The sequence below is a fragment of the Acinonyx jubatus genome, chromosome D1 (assembly GCF_027475565.1).
Source record: "Acinonyx jubatus isolate Ajub_Pintada_27869175 chromosome D1, VMU_Ajub_asm_v1.0, whole genome shotgun sequence".
NCBI lineage: Eukaryota > Metazoa > Chordata > Mammalia > Carnivora > Felidae > Acinonyx > Acinonyx jubatus.
In genome coordinates, this window is record NC_069390.1 from 60,602,591 (window position 1) to 60,625,189 (window position 22,599).

Here is a 22,599-nt window from a genome sequence, read left to right on the forward strand (position 1 = left end):
AGAAAATCCAACAGCTCATCAGGAAAATAGGAATATGATATGAACTATGAGCAGAGAGCTTACAGAATAAGAAATACAATTGGTTCTCAATCATATGAAAAGACTCTTGACAACACTCATCATAGGAGAAATGTAAGTTAAAACTTTGAAATACTATTTTTCACATAGGCTTTGGCAAAGATAAAAAAGGTTAAAATTATACAGTATTGACAGAGAACAGGAAATAAGCACTCTCATACTTCGTTGGTAAGAGCATAAGTTGGTACAAACTCTATGAAGGACAATTTGAAAAAAGCTATCAAATTAATAACAAACATACTACTGATCCTGGGATTTAGAGGTTCCCAGGGTTTCTAGAAAATTCTAGAAATTTCTCCTCCAAATATTTTCACATATTAGACTAAATGATGTACATACAAGGTTATTCACTGCAGCACTGTTTGTAGTAGCAAAATATTAGAAACCATTTCATCAATAAGGGGCCAGATAAGTTACCTTCATACAATGTATTATGTAATCATAAAAAAGCACATGGAAGCTCTTTATATTTTTCTGAAAGGAAAATTGTAACATGCAGAATGGTATATCTGATATACTGCCTTTGGGGGGAAAAATCATGTATATGTTTAGAATATTCCTGAAGGATATGAAAGACACTGGTAACAGTAGATGCATCCAATGATGGAAAGAGATCCTAAGGGTCAGGGATAGAAGACAGATTTTCTTCTAACTGTATATCTGTTGTACTTTTTGATTTTGTAGGATGTACTTGCATTTCTGTTTTAAAAATATTTTTTTCCAAGGTAGTGACTGCTAAATGGTCTTGTGCAACAATCTAGAAGAGACCATAAGATGCCAAAGAATGGACACTGTCCCCTAACATACACAGTGCTTGAAAAGGTGAGGAAACTTGTCTCCAAAAGATTTTGTAATCTAGTACAAAATGTCTGCTTAAATCCCATTTTAGGATTTAAGACTTGTCAATGGTCCCTACTTACTTTTTCTGAAATGCCTGCCCTGATTCCTTACGCAGAGAGTTAAGAACTTCAGTTCCTGACTCCCACAGCATCCTGTATGCAACATCACTCCTTTGTTGTACTGATGAATATTTTCTAGAAGCCTACCCTGTACTGGGACCCAGGGCTGACTCTGGAGAGCCAGAACATAATCAGACAGCCCTTGCTTCCATGAGCTCACAGACAAGTAGAGAAGATGGACAAGGAACAAAGTCTACTCAGAAGGACTAGAAGGCCCAGAGGAGGGGGTGACTGGCCCACTAAGAGGGCCAGAGGAACCCAGGGAAGGATCTATGGAACTATGAAGGCCCACAGTAATTATGTATACTGAGGGCTAACTGCATGCCAGGAAGCGCACTGGGAAATTTGTATACATTGCATCTAAACCTCAAGGCAGCCCTGTAAGACCCAACTTGCAGATGTGCACGCTAAGGCTCAGAAGGTACTTATAAAACTGAGTGCCAGGCATTGTGCTAAAAGCAGTAAATGCAATACTTCCTTAATTCTCACAAAAATCCTGAAAAGACAGTAATAGCCCCATTTTACAGATGCAGAAACTAAGACACAATGACATCCATTAACACAGGGAAGGTTAAATGGCTCGTGAGCGACACAGTGTAGACTAGAATCTGCAACTATTCAAACACTGAAATCAGATATCACCAGTCTTTCTGGCTTGAAGCCCAGGCTCCACCCACTTCACCAAGCCTTTCTCACTAGCTTTACCTTGCAAGGCAAGTGGGTGTTACAAAAACATCCCCTTTCACACATGGAGCAGCTTTGGGGGCTGTAACATAGGATCCTGTGAGGAGGACAGAGGGTTGTATTGCTTGGCCCATCCGTGGAAGGGTTCACTGACGGGCTGGTGGGGGGGTCTTGAGGGACTGTGTGGGCACCTTCAAGGCACAAATAACTGTATAAAGGACACGAGAGCTGCACATCCTTCAGACTTCTAGTCCAAAACACAAGCCACCCGGGGAACGCACACAAGTTTGAGCTCAACAGGAGGGGTACTCTGTAACAGAAATGGAATCTGACCCTTTGCTCTCTCTGGTTACTGCCGAGCGGGGAACAGTGTGTGCCAGAGGTAAGAAGACTGGTTTGGAATCCTAGCTGCCACCACCTAGATGCATCCAAGAAATGGAGAGGCAATTATTTCAAAGAATTACTGTATCATATGAGATAATATATGGCAAAGTGCTTTGTAAACCGTACATATGCATGATGGCGGTATTTTGTAACCATTATACTCATACTGTTGATGATAATGATAAAACAGCAGCTACCACTTAGCATATTTTTGGTCCTGGGCACTAAAAGAGGAGGAACTTTATGCTGCTCGTGGTGGTGTAGTTGTCAATAATGATAGAAGTTAACTTGCCTGGAAGAAGTGAAAACTCTGCTGTTTCCAAGGCTGAATTAGCTCCCATTTTTGCTTACCGTCTTACCAGTTTAATCTATATATTGGCAACTCCAAAGGTAATGGAGAAATTGTTTGAACGGAGGACGACTCAGAGATATGCAGTTAAATGAGCACTGCTCCTTTCCCCATTAGAATCAATTATCTCATCTAACTGTGCAGAAGTGCTGTCTTGTTAAAGGTCATGAGAATTAAGTAATCCCAGAATGAATAGAACTCTCACAGCTTTGTGAAGAAAAACATTTTTATTGTCAAAGCTTTCTCTTACTTTTAACAAGATGCAAAATCAAGCCCTTGCTTAGAAAGAAAGAAAGAAAGAAAGAAAGAAAGAAAGAAAGAAAGAAAGAAAGAAAGAAAAGGAAGGAAGAAAGGAAGGAAGGAAAGAAAGAAAGAAGGAAAGAAAGAAAGAAGGAAAGAAAGAAAGAAAGAAAGAAAGAAAGAAAGAAAGAAAGAAAGAAAGAAAGAAAGAAAGAAAGGAAGAAAGAAAAGCTGAGGGGAAAGAAAAGCCAGTGGAAAAAAGCATTGGAGGTGAAAATGATCACAGGGTCTTGTGTCTCAGGGAAGTTAATTAGGGCAGGACAGTCCTCAGCTGGTGGGGGGGAAGATGCTGACCTGAAGCTTCGGGAGGCACACTGGCGGGGCTTCCTTGTGGCCTTGCCCCCCACTACCCGCCATCACAGAGTCCTCACACAGCTGTGAGGCTGGCATGTCTCTCTGTTTCCTTTCACCACCTGGGAAGGCAAAGTTCTGGACCCCACTCAAACCTGGGCCCTCGGAAGACTCAGTCACCCAGAAATCAGTTTTGGAGGCTTGCAGGTGGGGAAGTAAGCATGGGGCCACCGAGATTAGGGGATGATGTGGAGACACGTGTGAAGTTCAGCCAGTCATGGTCACCTTACAGCCACAACAGAAGGGACCCTTACTCTCTGATTCAGGGTCTTCAATAGATTTGTGCTAGAGGGCCCTCCATTCCTTTACTGTGCTGAGTGGTGGTTAATTCTATAGTTCCAGGTTATGGAAGAGGGGAAGAGAGAAGGAACAATCTCCCCTCTCCTCCCCTCCTCTCTCCAAAGGGTAAAACACAAGCTCAGCCACAGATAATCCAAGGAAACATAACTCAAGCAACCACTCTTCTTTTTCCTTGAAAATAATCAAAATAATAACAGCAGCTCAAAATGTGGAATCATTTGAGTGCGTACCAACATGCTGAATGCTTTATATTATCTAATTTAATCTTCATGTAAAGATAGGTTGAAAAATCATTACCGGAAAATACATACAAGGAAAGTGGACTAACGTTTAAGTTACACTAACATACTCTGATTTACCAGGAGAAGTAAAAGTTACCCAATACCACCAGTCCCCTTTCCCTGCCCAGCAAGACATAAGGGATGGCTGAGAATGTGCAAGCTCTATCCTGACATTTTTAACAAGAATGCCCAATAGATGTTCAGATGCTGAAGCCTCCTCCCAGCACCTGGTGGCAGGAAGCAATTCACAAAGTCATCATGCAGGAATCACCAGTCTAAGCGTAGGAGCCAGTATAGATTTGAGGCAAGCTTCAAACTTAGGAGCCTGTGTTCCCAACCCAAGCTTCCTCTTTTTCATTCTTTTAATTTTTTGAAACAAATTTTAATGTTTATTTATTTTGAGATAGAGACAGAGTGCGAGTGGGGGAGGGGCAGAGAGAGTGGGGAAGGGGCAGAGAGAGAGGGGGACACACAGAATCCGAAGCAGGCTCCAGGCTCCAAGCTGTGAGCACAGAACCCGATGCGGGGCTCAAACTTGTGAAATCATGACCTGAGCTGAAGGTGGATGCTTGACTGACTGAACCACCCAGGTGCCCCTTTCATTCTTTTACTTTAAATAGAAGATAAAATATGGGCAACATAAAGCCACCAGCAAAAAAACCCACCAACACACACACACACACACACTGGCTACAATTAATGTCTGGGGGGACCAGTGGTGTTAATAACTATCTCTTGGCCAACAGCAACCCACGTTTAAAGTTGTATATGGCAGGAAACGAATGCTACCCAAATGATGTGAAATTAACAGCCATGGATCCAGAAAAGCTAAGAAATAGAAAGAGTCCTCCCCTGTCTGCTCTAAGGATGAACCAGACCATTGAAAAAAATAAACTGTAATTGGTCACACCCCCTTTCCTGAAGAATTACTGGTGACTATTCACCACCAATGTACATCACAGGATTGTCTAAATTGCACTCTGTGGTTTGTATTTACAACTGTTAGTGCAAAACTCTCAAGCACACTGAAAGTGACCTAAATAAGAAACCTGATATGGTTTTCCCTTTAAACTACTTTTTAATTCCATGAAAAGGTGAAAAGGTGCTTAAGAGTTCAGAAGAAGGTTGTGGAAAGGTAGCGGGTTCACAGGATCACCCACACTGAAATGTTAATGATTTCTAAAAGCCAAGAGCTGGGCTGGGGGAAGTTTCTTATTCCCTCAGCTCCGGTCAATCTGATCCCAGGGTTGACATTTTCCAGTCCCCTTTTCCTGCCCAGCAAGACAAAAGAGATGGCCGAGAAAGTGCAAGCTCCATCCTGACATTTTTAACAAGAATGCCCATAGATGTTCAGACACTGAAGCCTCCCCGCCCCCAACCCGCCCCCCCCCCCCCCCCACAGCCAGTGAGAGGCAATTAACGAAGTCATTATGCAGGAATCACCAACATAATATACAGCAGTGCTTTTCCTGTCACGGTGCACGCTTCCCTTTCTTCCAAAAATCAAATGCATGAACCCACTTGCATCTGTAAATTAGCAGCTCTAGGTAGTGACTAGAGGCGGCAATCAATAACCACAAGGGAGTGTTGATTCCAGTGGTGTTTTTGGTTTCAAAAGGCAGTGGGAATCAACCCAGTTATGTGGCTACCCAATTTTCTGTTTTATATTAGTGCTCAGTTTTGTTTTCTTTTGCTTTTAATAAATATTATCATTTCTGTGAAACATAAGTCATTGGCATTCTTGGACTATGGTCGTCCAATGGAGAAAACAACAACAAAAACAGAAAGCCACAACAACAGCAACAAGAAGACAGAGTTTCATTCCCCAGGTTCTAGTCCTAGTTTTGCTACAAAGCTGTGACATTCACAAATTCCGAACCCAGAAGTTCCATATGCAGGGATGTCGACTGCAGGGCAAGAGCAGAAAAAGTGGAAACAACCTAGACATGTAAAAATAGAACAACTTAGCTGACTTATAATACAGGTACTGGATGGAATGCAGTGCAATCGTTATACAAAAATGACCATGACAACCAGCAATGAGGGCAAATACTGACGATAGAATGCTAAGGGAAAAAAAGGCAAGACATAAAATTGCATTTTTTTGCTGACTGCATCTCTGCAAAACCAGATATGCATATGAAAAAAAACCTGGAAAGACATACGTAAAAATGACATCAGACTTTGAATTATGATAGTGGGATTAGGGATGAATTTTCTTACCTAGTTTCCGAACTCATTTTAATGCTGCTTTACACGAAAAGGGAAGTTCTCCAACCCAGCCTCAGGAGGAATAGGTAGAAACGAAGGGTGTCAGAGCCCAGGGAGGAGATCCACCTTGGAGCACACGCTGTGTGTCAGACACTTAAGCAAGAGGGACTGCATATGTTATTTCATTCTATCCTTACATAAACCTTGAGAAAATTACTATTATTCTCAGTTTATGATGGAAAAAACCTGGAGGCTCAGAGAGGCCGCATGATTGCAAACACACCTTCCAGACGGGAAGTGATACAGTATCTGACCCCAGATCTGTTTCCAAGGTCCAGGCTCTCCTCCTGATACATCACACCGCTAGTGAGTTCCAGTGTCTGAAATTAAGTTAAAATTTAAGACAACTGAAGGCAAAGCCTCTGCAGACAGCATAGCCAGATTTGCTCTTCTGAGGTGTTTGTTAAGGGGCTTTCTTCTCAAGGACAAAGCATGGGGCCCCCATCCTGACTACTTTAGACATGGCTCACCCCCCGAGTCAAAACCATGTACATGCAAGTTCAAGTCTGGATCTCTCCAGAGAGACCGGAGCTCGGTCATTTATTAGTTTTATGACTTTGGGCAAATTACTTCGCCTGAGTCTCAGTTTCCACACGTGCAAAATGCAGCTGGTAGTATCTATCTCAAAGGATTAAGTGAAATAATGCATGTCATTTGCTTAGAACTCTGTCTGGCGCATAGTAGGAACTCTATGGCAGTTGTCATCATCTTTGTCATTTTGCTACATTGATTTTCCTGATTTCTGGAGCCACTGAAAGATTTGTTTAAGCCAGCTCTGTCATATCACCTTTTTCTTCTTTCTATATATTCTCCCTAATTCCCTTTCCATGCCAACTACAAATTTCTTTACACTGAGGGGGCCTTTTTCTATCCTGCTTCCATTAGCTGACAGACTTTGGGCACAGGAACCAGAGATACTTGCCCAACGGATAAAACGGTTTTTAAAAGCAGAATCGGCATAAAGAAACCTGACAGGATCCCACTGGTGACTACGTGGGGCTAATTTTAAATCAAGTAAATATATTGCTTTTCTTCCTGTCTCTGGATAAACCTGACTGCAACAATCAGGGTTACTGTCTCTCACCCCCAAATTAAGTGTTTTCCGGAGAAGGGACTCTGGTGCAACTGATCATTTTTCTGTACTGTGCAATGCTGTGGGAAGGATTTGCCGGCAGCTGCTCAAAAGTTCTGTAAAACAAGGGGCGGTGGTGGTGGCGGCTGGGCACAAGTAAGAGGCTCAAGCACAGCCAGCCACACGAGTGGGAACCAGGCAGTCCCACGGTCACTGCACAGGAGGAACAGCAATGTAGCTGGAGGGCACCCAAAGCTGGCCACACAGCAAGGGGTGGGGGGACCAGAGCTGGAATCTAATACGCACAGAATAAACTGGTAGTATTGCAGCAACAGAATCAGAGAGCTGTCTTTTCTGGGTGCTTTTCACCAGGCAGCCTCGACTAAGACCTCTTCTCTACGTAACTAATGCAGGGGCTGGTCACCTCCACCAACCCGTGGACTGACCTCAGCCCGGTTATCCGACTTCTCCGTGCCCGCCTCCCAGTGTCGTGCTGGTTCCCGAGGCCAGAAACGGAAGCACAGAACTGTAGTGGTGATGAGCACAGGCTGCCGTCAGACAGCCCTGGGTTCCTTTTCCGGTTCTCACGTTCACAGTGATGTGCCCTGGCAGACGTTAGGTAACTCTCTGGAGCCTCGGTTTGCTCATCTATAAAATGGTGACCATAACACTCAGCTCCAAGAGCTGTGAAGATAGTTTATGAGATTATGGTGCTTGGTATTTTCTCAAAGAGATGATCCTCTTTGCTCCTAACATTATCACCATCACGGTAATTGTATATTGAGGTTTTCCTTGCAAAAGTAAGGTCAGGAGATTTCTCTAGCGAGTTCAGACTGGAGTTTCTGCTGGGATGTTGGGGGAGGGTGTTGCTTAGATGGAACTGACAGTCCCAGCCCCCTCCCTCATTGCACAGGTGAGGAGACGCAGACGTGACGAGAGCATGTGGGCAGAGCCTGGGACCCTGCGGAGCCCAGGTTTTCAACTCTGTCATTAAGTCATGGCAGGAAATCCTGTAAGGGCAGGAAAGCCATCCTCATAGCCTATTCCTCCATCAGGCACTGCACTCCCAGATTAAAGAGGTTGTCTCCTTGGTGCAGCCGCTCTGGAAAACAGTGTGGAGGTTCCTCAAAAAATTAAAAATAGATCTACCCTATGACCCAGCAATAGCACTGCTAGGAATTTACCCAAGGGATATAGGAGTGCTGATGCATAGGGCACTTGTACCCCAATGTTTATAGCAGCACTTTCAACAATAGACAAATTATGGAAAGAGCCTAACTGTCCATCAACTGACGAATGGATAAAGAAGATGTGGTTTATAGACACAGTGGAATACTACCTGGCAATGAGAAAGAATGAAATATGGCCTTTTGTAGCAACATGGATGGAACTGGAGGATGTTATGCTAAGTGAAAGAAGTCAGCCAGAGAAAGGCAGATACCATATGTTTTCACTTTTTGTTTTTTAATTTTTTTTAATGTTTATTTATTTTTGAGAGACAGAGCATGAGCGGGGGAGAGGAAGAGAGAGAGGGAAACACAGAATCCGAAGCAGGTTCCAGGCTCTGAACTGTCAGCACTGACATGGGGCTTGAACCTACAAGTTGTGAGATCATGACCCGAGCCAAAGTCGGACACTTAACCAACTGAGCCACCCAGGTGCCCCCATATGATTTCACTCTTATGTGGATCCTGAGAAACTTAACAGAAGTCCATGGGGGAGGGGAAGGGGGGAAAAAAAAAGAGAGGGAGGGAGGCAAACCATAAGAGACTCTTAAAAACTGAGAATAAGCTGAGGGTTGATGGGGGTGGGAGGGAGGGAAAGTGGGTGATGGGCATTGAGGAGGGCACCTGTTGGGATGAGCACTGGGTGTTATATGGAAACCAATCTGACAACAAATCTCATATTAAAAAAAAATAAGAAAGAAGTTGTCTCCTTGAGCCTAGAGTCAAGGGAATGAATCCACGGGACAGGCTGTATCAGGCCACCATGAGGCCCTCCCTTCAGGGCAGCGATTATTCCTTTCATTTCTACCCCTCAGCACCTAGCCCAAAGGAGTGACGAAGAAAGGGAGAAAATGAAGGGGCAGACATAATTAGGATTATCATTAAAACAATAACAGCTCCTAATTATTAAAATTGTACCATGTGCAAGACATAATGCTGGAGGACTCACATTTGTGGGATCATTCAATCTCACGACTTTTTAAGGAAGGTATCGCTGGTAACTCCATTTTATACACTAGGCCCCTCAAAACGCAGCAACAAAACAGGCGTTATTAATCTAATTCTGTATCTCCACACAACCCAGCCTCCAGAATTCTCTGTAATTGCACATTCATCACGGCATCACCAAGAACTGAAACCAACCCCTGAGCTCTTCTCAGACTACTGTCAGGGGAGCGCAGGACAGGTTTCCTGTTAGCCCTGTGAGAATAAACATACAGCTGTCGATCCAGTCACTGCCAACAAACACACAAGGAAGACCTTTGTTTGCGGCACTTGCCTCTGAGCATCAACACTAGATTCACAAGGCTGCCCCGAGCTTTTCTTTTTAGTTTTTTAAACTAATTTTTATTTATTTTTGAGAGAGAGCACAAGCGAGTGAGCACGAGCGGGGGGAGGGGCAGAGAGACGGAGACACAGAATCCGAAGCAGGCTCCAGGCTCCGAGCGGTCAGCACAGAGCCCAACGCGGGGCTCAAACCTACGAACCATGAGATCATGAGCTGTGCCGAAGTCGGACTCTCAACCGACGGAGCCACCCAGGCGCCCCTGGCTGAAACCCTTCTATAGAAAGATGACTCCACTTAGCAAAGGACCTGCCACTCACGCGTGAGCCATCACTCCTTCCCTCATGTCGTCAACCATCCAAGGGGACCCGAGGAAACCATGGGTTTGGTTAATGCCCGGGAATACTGAAGGAGAAAAGTCCTGTGGCTGGCTTCATCTCCACAGCTGCTAGAACTCACTGTGACAGCACTCTGCAGAGCAACCCTCCCATTTCCTGCTTTCCTCTGGCATACCGACCGTGTTAAATGATTTTTTTCTGTGATCAAAGTCAATTAGGAGGTGGTCCCCACTGTACCTCTAAATGGAGTTTTAATTTGTGTATATATTATTAGGAGAGGTCTTTTCCCTCTGGAACGTTCACTTCAGCAAGAGGAATGAGGGCGGACAGCTTAACGTGGAGCCTGCCACCCGGATTTGTAACTTGGGATAATATTTCTTTATAATGAGAAGCGTTTTGAAAGAGCATTTTAAAATCTCACAGAACAGAGTGTGCGATGTTCCTCTAATACTCCCCAGAGCATCCCAGGCTGCTGCCCCGTGGGTGAGCCTCTTCTGGCTCTTTGGGGTCACCCACATTTTCCTGCTTTCCTGCTCTCGTCTGCACACAGAGCAAGGTGCTCGATACACGTGAGTTCCCTTTTACCTTCTCTGATATACACATATCTCTGGTTTGGTTCAGCTTTTCAATTAGAAGTTTAAGGCAGCACAGTTCTGGGCGCCAGGGTGATGATGATGGTCAAGTTAACAAATAGCCCCTGTTGTTAACTGAAGGTTATACTGTGCCAAACACTGCAGCAAGTGCTTTATAAACACAGTATCACTTAACCCGCACAAAGCCCCAGAAGGGAGGTAGTATTATTACCCTCATTTGCAAGATGAGGACTGAGGGTCAAAGTGATTCAATAACTCGCCCAAGATTGCGCATTTAATAAGAGGCAGAGAATAAGCTCGGATCCGAGTCAAATCCACATTGCCTTGAACCTGTCCCTAACCACTATGCATGCTGCCTTTCCGATTAGATGTAAAATCATGGAAATGACAAAAATGGGGGAAAAAAAGGACAAATCTCTTAATATGGACCAGTCTTACTGATCAAATTTTGTTGGCAATATTTTCCTGAGGACAGAAACTTGAGGTAATATCGCTTAAAAATGGACACAATTTTCCAAGAGCACTCTAAATGCTTGTTGAGCAAGGTACCTGATATTCCTCACTCCCTTCTGCTCAGGGGTCTTGGTCTGTGTGATTTCTTCTATCCCTCAAACACACCTGTCCATCCAGCCTCCAGGCTTTTGCGGATACAATGTCTCTATGTGGAAACAGCCACTGCCCTATTTAAAAAATTTTCTCCCATCCTTCAAGGTCTATTTCTGTGTGGATTTTCACCATCACCTCCCCCCCCACCCCCAGGCAAAAATGACCTTTGCTCCTGCCTCTGCAGCCTGGGGCCATTATGATTTCAGCACCTCTCCCATGCACAGTGCCCTGACGCTGCGGATCTGTGTGCTCCCTGTCCCTGGCTGGCTGTGCTGTTTACCTATGTACTCAGTGGAGCAGATCTGTAGAGACAGCCCGGCTCCCAGCTCTGACCCTTATTAGCTGTGTATCAGCAAATAAGTCACATAACCACTCTGACCTACGCTGTTTTCATCTGGAAAAATGGAAATAATATAAAATAATCTCCTGAGTTGCTGTAAGAATTAAATTTAATGAAAGTTCTTTATAGATTAGGAAGTGTTCTAAAACCATAAGGCATTCTGGTCACATTGCTTAAAAGTTAATAAAAGAGGCACGGGGTGCCTGGGTGGCTCAGTCGGTTAAGTGTCCTACGTCGGCTCGGGTCATGATCTCATAGTTTGTGGGTTTGTGCCCCGTGTTGGGCTCTGTTGACAGCTCAGAGCCTGGAGCCTGCTTCAGATTCTGTGTCTCCCTCTCTCTCTGGTCCTCCCCCACTCATGCTCTGTCTCTGTCTCTCAAAAATAAAACAAAACATTAAAAAAAGAAAAGAGGGGCCCTGGGTGGCTTAGTTGGTTGAGCATCTGACTCTTGATTTCAGCACAGGTCACCATCTTGAAGTTCACGAGATCGAGCCCTGTGTTGAACTCCATGCTGACATTATGGAGCCTGTTTGGGGTTCTCCCTCTTTCTCTCTCTGTCCCTCCCCCACTTGCACACACGCATGCCTTCTCTCAAAATAAATAAACAAACTTAGAAAAAGAGTTAATGAAAGAAAGAACACCCAAAGTTTAAAGCACAGACTAATGCAACAATTTGTATGTGAAACATCTAGCACGGCCCCGGACCTACACAATCAGGTGTATGAACCGTGCTATGTAATAGACTTGACGCTCTACAGGAAGTTAGATGCCAACAAGTTACGAAAGAAGAGTTTCCAGTTTTCAGGTAAAAAAAAAAATGCTACTTCTCCTAAAATTCGCATTTAATCTCTGCCAACTTTCACACCTTCTCCCCTTAGATACCAGTTTTGCGTGCGTGCTCTGGTGGAGGAATGTATGTGCTCACGAAACCAGAGACACTCACAGGAACCCAGGGACGAGGTCTTGCTGAGAGTTCCTGGTGGCCCAGGTGGTAGAATTTAGGACCGTGGGACGCAGTGGAGGCCACAGCACAATGAACGATCCTGGCATATCTCCTCTTTCCCCACTGGTGCCTGTGAACAAAATCTAACTCCAGGCTCGAAAGGGTGATAAATCTAGCTGCCTGCCACACACCAGAGGGAAGAGCTTCCTGCAAAGTGAAATGTTATACTGGTGACAATCTACTCATGCCAGACGAAGCCTGGAGAACAGCAGAATCAGATAACATGGGGGGCCAGGGCTCAGTAAGTGACATGTACTGAGGTCCCTGATGTCATCTGGGCCTCCTTGTCTCTCCAATCCTGAGGCATGTTGGTAAAAATCACAGACCCACTCAATGCCACGGGCACATAGCAATCCTGGCACAGTGCATGGGACAGGACAGGTGGATGTTAATTTTTCTCCCATAAGAAAGAGAGTTAGCTTCTCTGCTTCGTAAGGCGCTTCCTGCATCCTCTCAGCAGTCCAGATCAGGTGGACTGTCCCAGCCCACCCCAGCTATGGGAATCCAAGAGCCCAGGTGGAAAGAGGGCAGGGTCTGGGGACAAATCCTGGCTCCTTCTCTTACCAGTGATGTGGCTTTGGACAAATGAATTAACCTGCTTGGGCATCAGTTTCCTGTCTATAGAAATGGAGATAAAAACAGAATGGTGCCTAGCACATGGTTGGCACCTGGCAAATATTTGTTGGATAAGTAAGACCATGAGAAGATTCAATGAGAAAATGCAGGAAACACTCAGAACATGCCTGGCACATGGTAAAGGTACATCATGTTGGGTTGCGGGAGGGGAGCTGGGAGCAGGGGCAGAGGAAAGCCACAGCCAGGGTGGCAAAGGCCCTGTGGTTTGCTCTGAGCCCCAGGGTTGCAGCACCACAGTAGATGAGGACATCAGAGTGGGGGTCTGAAAGGCAGCACAGTCTATATAGGGAACGTAGGCCTTGGGATGGGGAAATCTGGCTTCTAGTTCCAGCTCTCTCACTCGCCAGTTATTCCAGCTCAACGAGCTATTTAACTGCGGCCGGCCTCATTTTCCACATTTGGGGCTTGCAGAGCAAGAAAATACAGCTGAGAATTCTATACGGCGCATGGTCCGCCGGAGAGGATCGATGGGTTTGAAAGCCTCACGGGAAGGCCAGGTATTTACCACGTAGCTGTCTCGTGCAGCATGTCTCCTAAGGGGGAAGGCAGCCAGTGTCCTGCAGTCCTTGTGGGTTCTGTGCTCTACACTCCAGAGCCTTGGGTAAAACAGACCAATGCCTGCAGGCGGCTCAAATGCACCAACAGACATTTTAACACACAGTCTTCTGATACAGGCACCCCACACAGCCAACATTTCTGTCTACCACCCTCTGCCTTTGTTTAGGCTGTTCCATCTTCCAGAAAGCCATTCATAGCTTCTCTTTCAATATCTTACTTGATTTACAAGGCTCAGCGCCTTGGGGAAATTTTATCTGATCTTGCTTAGAATGAATTGCTCTTTCCTTCGGGCTCCCACAGGGACAAGGCTCAAACTCCAGGAACATGGTTTTATCATCTGTCTAGTACCACCATCAGCTCCTAACACATCTGGCTCACCATGAAACCTAGGATGACTCAAGGCGGTGATGCTAGCTTATCTGGCTTTGTCTGTCCTTTGCAGCTGGGGACACAACCCAGCACACATGCTCAGTGAGTGCTCCCTGCTGTTTCAAACCTGAACCTTGGGGAAGTTCCCTCTTCTTAATTTCAGATTACCTTAAATCCCTGCATCCAGGAGTGGCCCTTGGTGGCTGAATCTGAGAGGCCTTAAAACTTCTGGGTGATCCCGCTGCCCAGAAGGGTGTGAAAAGCATCAGCTGAACACCCACTGTGGGCCACCCATGAGTCTGGACCCCTCTTCACAGGTGGCGTCTCGCTCAATGCTCCAAACACTGCTTAGACATTAATTGACTTTTTACCAAGGAGGAAATCAAGACCCCCAATGAAAAACCTGTGGGCTAGGCCAGAATACAGGCCTCACTAGGTCCCGAGTCTGTGCTCTTGCTACTGTGTTGCTATCTCAAAAAAAAAAAAAAAAAAAAAAGAAACCATTTAGTTGTGATTTCGCTGTTTTACTGATAGGAGGAAGAAAAAAATCACTGTGCTTACAGCCATCCTACCTGCTCTCCTGCCTCCCTCCCTTTTCCCCCATGATGAAGAGCTGCTTCTCTGCTTCCTCACGGAGGTCCTGAGCCAGCCGCCCTAAGCACACAGCCCAGACTGCACCCCCTCCTCTCCACGAGCTATATATCTATGGCAGCGCAAGAACAGCCATCAGGGAGACCCTTCTCGCTTTCTCTCTGCACCTAGGTGCAATTAAGTTCTGTTATTTCACAGTAATTAGTCTAGAAGAAAAACAAGGATGTGGGGAACAAATCCTCTCCATAGGATGCAAAAAATCTGTAAGATCAACTCCTTTTCCACATTCCCGGGGTCAAAGCGTGCAAGGAGCACCCTCGGGGTACGGTTGGGGCTACCTCCTGCCCATCCATGGCCACAGTGTCCCTTCAGGGACCCCAAAGCTGCCCATGGGGCGTGGGCCTCAAGCCCCAGGAGAGTGTGTGATCTCTGCAGGTGCTGCTGTTGTTAGGCTATATGAATACACCTTTTTGTGACACTTCCAACCTCAGGACTGGTTGGCCCTAAAATTCAACACGTCTTGTTTGCCGGGGGGAAGGGAAGACAGATTCCAGGGACCAGGAACAGCTAGGCGCCAGGTTGTTACAGCATCTCTCCAGCAGCCTACTGTCTACCTTCCCAGTGAGAAAACTGAGGCTAAGAGAGAGCGAGGTTCTTGCTCGCCTTGCACGGACAGAGGAGCAAAACAGGGCCCCGGGCCAGGAGTGCACCTCACACTGATTACACTTTGGCAGCCGCCTCTGGCTCCCTGCTCAGCTTCTGATAACCATTTTCCATGCTCCCATGATCTCACTGCGTCTAGACCTTCCCTCTCTGTCCCCTATACGAATACAAGCCTCTTCCCTTTTTCCTTCCTTCCACTCCATGCCTTGCCACAGTGGCTAGGCTCAGGTCCAGGCACCTTCCCCTGCTTTCTCTCCGTCAACACACTTTTGCTGAACACGTGCTACCTCCTGCTGGCCTTGTACGAGAAACTAACTACGGCCTTGAGCAGGATGGAGATAGTTTCTGCCCTCATGGAGCTGACAATCCAACAGCAGGGACAGGCGCCAGCCGATCCGTGACACGATGAGCAGCTGCTGTTGTGGGGAGCATCGTGAGCAGTGTCAGAGCATAGAACCGGGTCCTGGCTTAGTGTCAGGAGGTACACTGAGGAAGGGACATGTGAGCCCAGCTTTTGAAAGGAACAGACTGAGAGAAAGGAGGTGGAAATCCCTCCAGGAATGAAGATTCTATAGCTTCTCTGGGTCTCAGAACCACACATCAACTCCCTTGCCCCCTACCCACTGAACCGGCTGACTCAAGGTCAGACACAAAGCCCCACCCCAGTGGGACTGCAGGGAAACTGGACACCCGGCTGGGCATCCTGGAATTCAGTCCTACCCTTCCAAGGAGGCCCTAGCAGTGAGTAACAAGAGCTTCAAACTGTGCACCCCTTGTGACCCAGAAATCCTGCTTTTGGAACATGCCCTCCCCAAAATAACCGAAAGAAGAAAAATCAGAGCAGAGTCACAAAGATGTTCACAGAAGCGCTACTTATAATAGGAAAAGTTGGAGACGGCAGGAATATACTGATATGGTAATGGCACAGATATGACAGAGCTCTTCAACTTGCCAAGAACTGTGTCAACAGTTATAAGCGTGTACGGGAAGAAATGGTCCATAAAAATGGCACAAGAACATATGCCCGTGTGCATTCATGCCGACAACACGGATGTTCCCGTTGTGAGACCCTAGTATCTTGAATTCTGAATTCTACCTTCCAGTGTTCTCAGCAACACTTGAAGATCTTACAGTCTGATTCTGAATCCAGCAATAAATCACCTCTTTATTACATTTATTACTCTGAAAAAGAGTACCTAAAACCACCAAACAGCAAACAGGTGAGTGCTTGCCAGAGGCTGAGAATGAGGGGAGTACTGAGTATAAAAGGACATAAGGGAGCTTTTTGGGGTGATGGAAGTGGTCTGTGTTTTGACTGTGGTGGTGATGATGGTCACACAACTCCATCCATCTGTCAAAACTCAGAGAATGGTATGCCTAAATGTGTTAGTTTTCTGTGTGTAAACTGTATCTCAGGAAATCTGATTTTGACTACAAGTGGGCAGGGCCTGGTGGCTGAGTGGGAGCAAAATATAGGAGAGGTGCCTGAGTAAGGTGGGGGGGGAGAGGTGCCCGAATAAGGGAGGGAGAGGTGCTTGAGTAAGGGGGGGAGAGGTGCCTGAGTAAGGGAGCAAGAGGTGCTTGAGTAAGGGGGGGAGTGGTGCCCGAGTAAGTGGGGGGAGAGGTGTCTGAGTGGGGGGGGAGAGGTGCCTAAGTAGCGGGGGGAGAGGTGTCTGAGTAAGAGGGGGAGAGGTGCCTAAGGGGGGAGGTGCCTGAGTAAGGGGGAGAAAGGTGCCTGAGTAAGGGGGGGAGGTGCCTGAATAAGTGGGGGAGAGGTGACTGAGTAAGCGGGGGAGAGGTACCTATGTAAGGTTTGGGTCTCGATACTAGTCTTGGGTCCCCAGGAGGAGAGCCAGAGCCATGAGCACTGCTATGGAAGAGAAATTGGAGATGTGAGGAGGCTGATGTTATCTACTTGCCTTCCAGACCTGCTCTCCCCTTCTCCACCCTGCTCTGTGCCTGGGAGGCTCACCCACACGGTCTGGATCAGTGGGCTTCCTTGGATCTGCCGGCTGCTGGCTGGTTCCACCCGTGGAGGAGATCGGAGGGTGGGGAGATGGCGGGGGGCAGGGGGGGCAGCTGCAGAGCAGGGAAGATGTTTTTCATGCCGAGCGGTCACATGTTGAACGCCTTAATCATTTTGGCTACTCCTTTGTTTGCCTGCTTCCTCCTACGTTACAGACGGGAAGGCATCTTAAGGAGATGAAGTCCTTGCCCACGTGGTACAGCAAGGAAGGGTGGAAGGACAACGGACAATAAAACGAGACCCGCTGGGCACCTACCCTTGCTCCTCTCGTTCCAGACACAGAAGCCTACTCCACACAGGCCGCTGTCTTGTTAGGAAAGCCTCCTCCCACAGAGCCCAAATCGGCCTTTGTGTCATTTTCACCCTGCGGGCCCAGTTCCGGCCTCGGCAGCGCCACAGAGCAAGTGAGCCCCTCCTCCGCACGGTGGCACCTCAGACAACGGCAGACAGCCGCGCCAGGCTCCTTAAGTCCTGCTTTTGGGGGGCTGGAGGATACCTGTCTGGGGTCTGTTATGAAGAGAACAATCTATATATATCTTGCTATTAGCCATTCCCACTGAGCAGCATGAAGGAATCAATCTTGGAAAGAAAAGCTTTAATACAGGATCCTGTATCTTTACCACTTCTTCCTCCCCCTAAAACATCAAGTTCAATCATCTCCATTCCCCATTCTTTGGGCTATAAAGGTAAATCTACCCAAAAGGCCTGATGTGAAGTCAAAGAGAGAGGAGAGAAAATAAGCTGTATTGCTCGCTAGTAACACCCGGGCCCAAAGGGCAACAGGCCTGTGCTTATGAAGCAAATGGCACCCGAGATGCTGATGCCGTGAGAGCTGAACCAGATGGGATAACTGAGGGAAGGAGGGGGTAATATCACCTTGGCTTCCATTTGTGACCTTTTCTCTACTCATTTCATGTCCAGGTCACCTGCCCCCGAGCCCCAGGACATAGAGTGCACACTTCTGCCATCGTGCTTTTTGCCTGTATTTTCCTTCCACCCAAAATACCCTCGGCAGGCTTTACCACCTTGCAAGGTCATTTATCCAACCAAGTCTCACTGAGCAGGGCTCCCTTGTGCCTGGCTTTGTGCTCGGGACCAGCGTGCAGCAGAGAACAGACTTTAGGAGAGGGGAGAGTGAGCAACGGCGCCCCCTAAAGAGAAAAGATGCCTCATGACCCCCTAACTGGACTGCCGCCAGCCAGCCCCTGAAGTCGGGTTTGTGTGGTGGAATGTCAGTCAGACATGGCGAGGAGAGCCCACACCAGTCTGCACACGTGGCACTCGGGGCCCCAGCCCGCCTCCATCAGCGCTGCCCAGATAACCCCGAGAACTGGATGACCCAGGCGCTTCCGGACCAAGGACTGCGATATTCCAACAAGCAAGCACTCTGACAGCTGCCTTTTGTAAAGCAGCAATTAAATTTAGCAGCGTTCTCACCGAACTATCACCACTTCAAGCAAGGGCTCCGATTTTTTTTTTTCTCTCAATCCACCATCAGCTGCTAGTGGAGGTGAAAATGTGACCTACTTAAAAAAAAAAAAGATAAATAAAAAGGAGCCCTCAGTGCTGCGCATGTCGTCATAGCAGCTGCACAGAGGCCGCCACAGCCCACGTCCGGGTTCAGTTTCCTCCTTCCTCCTTCCAAAACCTGGGGAGGACATTACGGGATCATCTACTCCCACCCCATCCTGGGTTGAGAAACTGGGGTCCAAGGAAGGCTCCCAACAGTGTCCCAAGGCCACCAGCCAGGGAGCTCTCCTTTTTCACATGCCCTGTGGTTTTTCAGCATCATCTCTCATGGGAGTACTATTGTTCTCCCCACTTTGCAAATGAGGAAACCAAGGCTCCAAAGGGTCACCCAGCTGGGCTGTGGCAGAGCTGACATTTCTGCAGACTTCCATGAGAACACCTCACTGCCTTAGAGAAAGCATAGTGAGCGGCACCCTTTCTCCATGGGGCGGGCCTGTACCCACCGTGGAAGAGAGTCCCAGGGCAATCTCAGGTCTCCATTCAAATGTAAAACTAGTCCTGCTTTTTTGTACTGTTAGCAAGCCTGTTGTGCCCCCTTTTCCAAACGCCTATTTGGCAAGACAGGTGCTTGAGGAGTCCTGGAGATAGGAATCCGCAGCTCTTCCGTGATACCCCGTGTTTGCTTTTCACATAGAGATCCAGAACGCCGGGGAGCCTGTCAGTCTTACCTGGACAGAGGAGACTGTCAGTGAACCAAAAATCAACTTTTGTCTGAGTTAAAGAAATGACGCGAGGCACTTTCTGGTAATGATTCTTCTCTAGGCTGCTTCCCTGTAACAGCGACACATCCCTACAAATGTCTCCTGACAGGCCTCCCTGCTTGTTCTGTCGGCTGCCCCGGTGACTAACACAGGCCAGGAAGCCTGCAGGCACTGTGATGAGATGAGGCTGGTCCAAGGTCTCGGTCAAGACTTACAAATACTCTTCCACATGTGATGCTAATAGTACTAAGAATACTATTAACAACAATAATAGTATCTACCTTTTATTGAGTGCTAAAGGTCCCAGGCAGTAGTCTAAGTACTTTATGCAAATTATCTTACTGGAATTTGCAAGAGCCCTGTGAAGTAGCCACTATTATTAGCCTCGCTTTACAGATGGGTAAACTGAGGCTGACAGAGGTTAAACAGACTTGTCTAAGGTCACAAGACAGATACACAGCAGAGCTGAGATCTGAAGTCAGACAGCCTAATTTCAGAACCCATGCTCTCAGCCATGCTGCTATAAATTCCTCCCATGTAAAACGGGGTAATTATTCCAGCCACACCCACTATAGGAGCCATAAGCAAAGTGGAAACTGAGGTTCAGACAAATTAAGCAACTTGCCCAAGTTTATACAGTCAGCAAGTGATAGAGCTGGACATGAGTGGGGTCTTTTGATTCTACACCATCTGTTCAAGCTGTGAACCCAGCACAGTGTCTGAGAGTATGGCCTTTAAAAATCCTATATTCTTTACTGGTTTTGGGACCCTGGCAAGTTGTTAACTTCTGTGAGCTTTAGTTTCCTCTTGTAGAAAAAACAGAAAATAAAACTTATCTCACAGAACTGTTGAGTGTTCAAAGATATGACATGATGGGCTTGGACCAACACTGGGCACACAGCAAAAATTCTAAATACCAAGTACTATGATAGGAAAGTTAGTGCATAAAGTTTAGGAATGTGAAGTCGAAAGAGAAAAAGAATTTAAAGGCATCAGCCCTAGAGCCTGGGTGCCTGGGGATGACCACTGTCCTGCCATTTACCAGGTGACGGTGGGAACTTATTTCAGTTCACAGGTTCTCAGTGTCCTCATCTGTAAATTGGAGAGAATAATCCACAGGGCTGTTGGGAGATTTGAAAACGAGAAACTACAAGCAAAGTGCTCAGAACAGAGAGGGGCATGTGGGCTGCAAACAATCAAAGCTAAGTGAAGTGCTCTCATTATTAACGACCACAGCAGCCCCTATTATCTTTACCACACTATGCCACACTGCCTTTTGTGGGGACAGTGTTTTAAAAACAATTAGCTGCTATAAAATAAAGCATTATTTGCCATGGCTGCACAAACTTCATGGTTTGACTTTTAACTAATCTTCCCCTCATTATCATGCTCTCCCTATTTTGTTCTGCAAACACATTTCTTATCTTCAGAAAGGAAAAGGCGGAGAGTGTTCCAATACTCAAAAACCATCACAGGGAGAATGGTGAGTAAAACAAGGCACGCATGGTCAACAGCTACCTCTCCGAAAGGGTGTCCTTTGGAGACAAAAATGTACATCACGTCTCTGGTGAGATGCCCCGTGGATTCTTAAAGGTCCTTCCTAGATTACCCACCCAAACTAGAGTGGCCAAGTAACACCCCCCAGGGGGGAAGACAGCCCAGAGGCAAGGCTCCAGGCCCTGTAGCCTTTGTGGGTGGTGAATGCTGGCTGTGATCTTCCTAGGAGAGTAACTGCAGATGTCTCTGCAAATGAACGGAAACTTTTGAACTAAAAACCGAATGTCAAATGGATCTGTCAGGGTTCCCTCCAGATATGGCAGCCCCGAGCAGATAGCAGAGAAAGAACAATTCTTGCCCGCCCTGTTTTCGACTCCCCCTGTGCTGGTGAAGTGATAGGATTCTTATCTGGAGCTTGATAGGATGTAGAAAATAATTACAAATGAAAAGGTTATTCATAATTTTTAAATGAGTTAATTAGTAAACCCAGTCAGACTCACTCATTACAGTAATTAATAATTGATTATACTTGAAATTAAACACAATTTTTCATCAAAAATCTAATTAAGTATCTGTGCTTTTGCCTGTTGATTAGATCGGTTGGTCGGCTGGAAAAGTCTTTGTTAAGGATATTTGTGCTCGGCTGAGACAATTAATTTGATTTTTAATAATTGAAAGTTCCTTCCAAGTTAGTCATCACAGGCTGTGATTACGACCAAGCAACAAGATGCTCATCCTCTGCCCCCGGCAGCTGGAGGGGACCAGGCACGAAGGATGCCGCCCCAGCCCTTGAGGAAAAGTAGGAAAATGCACCTGCAATGCCTTCACCTGCATTAGCGTACTCCAGCCTCACACACATCCTCCTGAGGTGATGGGTCGTGTCTGTCTTCTAGATGAGGAAGTCAAGGCTCAGAAAGAGAAGCGAGTTGCTCAGGGGTGAACAGCAGCCAGGTGGCAGAGCTGGGAATGGAATCCAGGTCTGTCAGAGGCTCTGAGTCTCCAGGGAACAAAGGCAACATTCCAGTTCTGCCTATCTGACCTGGCCCTTGCATATGCAATCTACAGTCCCGTCTTAAAGTTTCTGCAGAGAGAGGGTTTTATCAAAAGGATGTATTTATTCTATGTGAGGACACATTATCAGTGGACTAACCACTCCTAACAGGAGACACAAATTCTCCTAAAGCCAACCCCTCCTCTCCACTTACACTGCTACTGTTTTAGCCGATGCCCTTGGCTTCTCCTGACCCATTTGCTGTGACGGGGCCTATTCTTCCTTCCTCTACACTTTTCTTTCTAAAATAAAAGTCTGACTACATTCTGCCACTGCTTCCACTGCTTAAAACCCTTCAGTGGCTCCCCAGTGCCCATCCGGGAAGGTCCGTCACTTGGCCTCTGAGGTCATCTTCATGATGATCTTACCGAACTCTCCTGCATTAGCTCCAACACCCCTCAGATGCTTCAAACACAGACGATGGCCTTACCACCACACTGTCCTCTCTTAAACCTGAAACTTCCCTCGGTTTGACATCCACTCTCTGCATGTCTCCTGACAATTTAACTCTGACTACAGGATTCAGCTACATCATCATCCTTCCCAGGGAGCCTCC

At 46.7% G+C, this 22,599-nt stretch overlaps 1 protein-coding gene across 5 annotated transcripts in view; it reads right to left on the bottom strand.

Moving 5' to 3' along the window:
- Window positions 1–22,599, bottom strand: part of TENM4 (teneurin transmembrane protein 4) — a 2,866,770-nt gene that overhangs the window by 195,420 nt on the left and 2,648,751 nt on the right. The gene's annotated exons all lie outside the window — the stretch shown is intronic.